This window comes from Sorex araneus, chromosome X, assembly GCF_027595985.1.
Source record: "Sorex araneus isolate mSorAra2 chromosome X, mSorAra2.pri, whole genome shotgun sequence".
In the NCBI taxonomy this organism is placed as follows: domain Eukaryota; kingdom Metazoa; phylum Chordata; class Mammalia; order Eulipotyphla; family Soricidae; genus Sorex; species Sorex araneus.
Genome location: NC_073313.1, coordinates 352,148,664 through 352,153,439, shown reverse-complemented (window position 1 = coordinate 352,153,439; position 4,776 = coordinate 352,148,664). Strand labels below are relative to the sequence as shown.

The 4,776-nt window shown below is 39.4% G+C and overlaps 1 pseudogene; it reads left to right on the top strand.

Annotated features, from left to right (window-relative positions):
• The first annotated feature begins 854 nt into the window (after window positions 1-854).
• On the top strand, window positions 855-1,345 carry LOC105943032 (60S ribosomal protein L21-like; annotated as a pseudogene).
• The last annotated feature ends 3,431 nt before the right edge of the window (window positions 1,346-4,776 follow it).

The following is a 4,776-nucleotide window of genomic DNA, read 5'->3' as shown; positions in this document are numbered from 1 at the left end:
ACTTTGTAAACCAAAGTTTCTTTAACTAGTTATTTCTTCTTGGGCATTCGGGCTTTTTACAGATTCTGGCTATTATAAACATTGTTGTAATGAACATACAAGTGCAGATGTTGTTCTACTGCACTTTTTTGCATCTCTAGGATATATTCCCAGAAGTGGTATTGATGGGTAAAATGAGAACTTAATTTCTAGTTTTTTGGGAAATGTGCATATTGTTTTTTAAAAGGCTGTCCAGCCAACATTCCCACCAGCAGTGTAGGAGAGTCCCTTTCTCCCCACATCCATGCCAACACTGGTTGCTATTGTTTTTCTGGATGTGGGCCAGTCTCTGTGATGTGAGATGATATCTCCTTGTTGTTTTAATCTGCATACTCTGATGATTATTGATGAAGAGCATTTTTTCATGTGCTTTTTGGCCATTCAGATTTCTTCCTAAGAGAAGTTTCTGTTCATTTCATCACCCCCATTTTCTGATGGGGTCAGATATTTTTTCTTGTAGAGTTCAACCAGTGCCTTGTATGTTCTTTTTATTAGCCCCTTATCAGAAGGGTATTGGGTGAGTATCCTTTTCCATTATGTAGACTGTCTTTGTACTTTGGTCATTGTTTCTCTTGAGGTGCAAAAGCTTCTTAGTTTAAGATAGTCCAATTCGTTTATCTCGGTTTCCACTTGCACTGAAGATAGAAGTTTATAACACACAGACACGGAGAATCAAATCAAGCACATGGAAATTAAACAACTCAATGTTGAACAATGAGTGGGTTAGTGGGTTAGGAAGGAAATCAAGGAAGAAATCAAAAGATACCTGGAAATACCTTTTGGCCAGAAGCTCCAGTGCCCAGTAAATCGCCAAAATGACCACCACAAAGGGAAAGCAGAGGGGGACTCACTATGTGTTCTCTAGACCTTTCAGAAAACATGGAGTTGTCTTTTGGCCACATACATGCATATATACAAGAAAGGTGATATTGTAGAAATAAAGGGAATGGGCACAGTTCAAAAAGGAATGCCCCACAAATGTTATCATGGCAAAACTGGAAGAGTCTACAATGTTACCCAGCATGCTGTTGGCATTGTCCTTAACAAACAGGTCAGGGGCAAGATTCTTGCCAAGAGAATTAATGTCCGCATTGAGCATATTAAGCACTCTAAGAGTCGAGACAGCTTCCTGAAACGGGTGAAGGTAAATGATCAAAAACAGAAGGAAGCCAAAGAGAAAGGGACTTGGGTTCAACTGAAGCGCCAGCCTGCTCCACCCAGAGAAGCCCACTTTGTAAGAACCAATGGAAAGGAACCTGAGCTGCTGGAGCCCATCCCCTATGAGTTCATGGCATGAGAAGTGTTTGTTTAAAAATAAAGAGACTCCTGGACTATATTAAAAAAAAGATACCTGGAAACAAATGAGAATGAAGGCATAAACTACCAGAACTAAATAACCTGACTTTACAGCTCAAGATCTTAGAAAAGGCCCAATAAAAGGGGCCCAAACCAGGCAGGAGGAAGGAAATAATAAAACTTAGAGCAGAAATTAACGACATGGAAACCCAAAAAACAATCATCTGAAAGATCAATGAAACAAAGCACTGGTTCTTTGAAAAAATAAACAAGATTGATAAACCACTAGCAAGACTCAATGAAAGAGAGAGAGAGAAAAACCTAATAAACCAAATCAGAAATGAAAAAGGGGACATCACAACAGAAACCAAAGAAATTCCAAATATCATCAGAGATTACTTTGAAAGTCTGTATGGCATGAAACAAGAGAACCTAGAAGAAATGGATAAATTTCTGGACTCTTACAACTTCCCAAGACTGAGCCAAGAAGATTTGGAATACCTGAATAGACCTATCACCATCAAGGAAATTGAAACAGTAACCAAAAGTCTTTCCAAAAACAAAAGCCCAGGTCCAGATGGATTCAATAATGAATTCTTCCAAACATTTAAAGAGGACCTATTGCCAGCCTTTTCAAGCTTTTCCAGGAAATTGAAGAAATAGAAACTCTCCCAAATAGTTTCTATGACACAAAGAAAGAAAACTACAGGCCAATATGCCTGATGAACATGGATGCAAAGATCCTCAACAAAATATTAGCAAATGGAATCCAACAATTAATCAAAAAGATGATACACCACGACCAAGTGGGACTCATCCCAGGGGCACAGGATGGTTCAATATTCTCAAGTCAATAAATATTAATACATCATATCAGTAAAAAAAAGAGAGAAACCATATGATCATATCAATAGATGCAGAGAAAGCATTTGACAAGACCCAGCACCCATTTATGGTGAAAACTCTCAGCAAAATGGGAATTTAAGGGACTTTCCTCAATACAGTCAAAGCTATCTACCATAAGCCTATGTCAAGCATTATCCTCAATGGGGAAAAACTAAGAGCCTTCCCTCTAAGATCAGGGACAAGACAAAGATGCCCACTCTCACCATTCAATATATACCGGAAGTACTTGCCATAGCAGTTCGGCAAGAAAAAGGCATCACAGACATCCAAATAGGAAAGGAAGAAATAAAACTCTCACTATTTGCAGATGACATAATACTGTATTTAGAGAACCCTAAAGCCTCTACCAAGAATCTCCTAGAAACAATAGACTTTTTCTTAAATTTAAATTCTTTTTATTTTTACATGAATCACCATGAGGTACAGTTACAAACTTATGAACTTTTGTGCTTACATTTCAGTCATACACTGGTTGAGTACCCATCCCTCCACCAGTCAGTGCCCATTATTCACCACCAATGATCCCAGTATCCCTTTCACCACCCCCACCCCTTCTTCCCCACTCCACCCTGCCTATGTGGCAGGGCATTCCCTTTTGCTCTCTTTCTTCTTTTGGGTGATATGGTTTGCAATGTAGGTATTGAGTGGCCATCGTGTTCGGTCTATAATCTACTTCAGCTCACATCTCCCATCCTGAGCGGGTCCTCCAAGAACCCTTTACTTGGTGGTCTCTTTTCTATCTGAGCTGCCTTTTCTCCCTGCATATGAAGCCGGCTTCCAAGCCATGGAGCAATCCTCCTGATACACATCTCTACTACTCTTGGGTGTAAGTCTAGCATTCTGTTACTTTATATTCCACAAATGAGTGCAATCTTCCTATGTCTGTCCCACTCTTTTTGACTCACTTCACTTAACATGATACTCTCCATGCTGATCCACTTATATACAAATTTTATGACTTCATCCTTTCTAACAGCAACATAGTATTCCATTGTGTAGATGGACGGACCAAAGTTTCTTTAACCAGTCATCTGTTCTCGGGCACTCGGGTCTTTTCCAGATTCTGGCTAGAAACAATAGACTTTTATAGTAAACTCGTAGGCTATAAAATCAATACCCCAGAATCCATGGCTTTCCCATACACAAATAATGAGAGAGAAGAAAGTGATATTAAAAAAGCAATCCAATTTACAATCATGCCTCAGAAAATCAAGTACCTCGAAATCAACTTAACCAAGGAGGTAACGCACTTGTACAAAGAAAACTACAAAACGCTACTTCAAGAAGTAAAAGAGGACACAAGGAAGTGGAAACATATACCCTCCTCATAGATTGGGAGAATTAACATTGACAGAATGGCAATATTCCCCAAAGCATTACGCAGATTCAATGCAATCCCTATAAGGGTACCCATGATATATATATATATATATATATATATATATATATATATATATATATATATATATATATTGCTTTTTGGGTCATACCCAGCAATGCACAGGGGTCATTCCTGGCTCATGCACTCAGGAATTACCCCTGGCGGTGCTCAGGGGACCATATGGGATGCTGGGATTCGAACCTGGGTCTGCCGCGTGCAAGGCAAACGCCCTACCCGCTGTGCTATTACTCCAGCCCCATATTTTTTAAAGAAATTTATCAAACACTCCTGAAGTTCATATGGAACAAGAAGCCCCCACAAATAGCTAAAGCAGTCTTGGGAAAAGAAAGAGAGGGGATATCACCTTCCCCAACTTCAAACTGTACTACAAAGTGGTAATAATTAAAACAGCATGGTATTGAAATAAAAGATCCATAGACCAGTGGAATAGGGTTGAATACCCTTACATACACCCTCAAGTATATGATCATATAATCTTTGATAAGGGAGCAATATATGTGAAATGGAGTAAGAAAAGCCTCTTTAACAAATGGTGCTGGCAAAACTGGACAATTACATGCAAAAAAAAAAATTGGTCTCAGACCTCTACCTCACACCATGCACAAGTCAGATCAAGTGTATTAAAGACCTCAACGTCAGACCTGAATCCATAAGGTCCACTGAAGAAAAGGCCAACAAAACCCTCTACAACATTGAATCTAAAGTTATCTTCAAGGACAAAGTGTCATTGTATCCACTCAAGGTTAGGCTGCATCAACTCTAGGTTTTTTATTTTCCCTTATATTTCTGTTACTTCAATAGGCGTTCAAGAAACTGTTATGAAGGCTTAACTGGGATGTAGCATTGGGAAAAAGATTGAAGAGAAATTTATGATTTTTTTTCTTTCTTTTGGGGGGTCACATCCAACAATGCTCAGGGGTTACTCATGGCTCTGTACTCAGTGCTCTGACAGTGCTCCGGGGACCATATGGGTTGTAGGAGAATGAACCCAGGTCTGCTGCATGCAAGGCAAATGCCCTACCTGTTGTATTATCACTTGATGTTTCTTTTTTAAATAATCCAAGACAAGAAGAAAACCTTGGCAGAGTGCAGTCCAGTCCAGATATGTTGAAGGCTTTCTGGGTGTGGGAGTT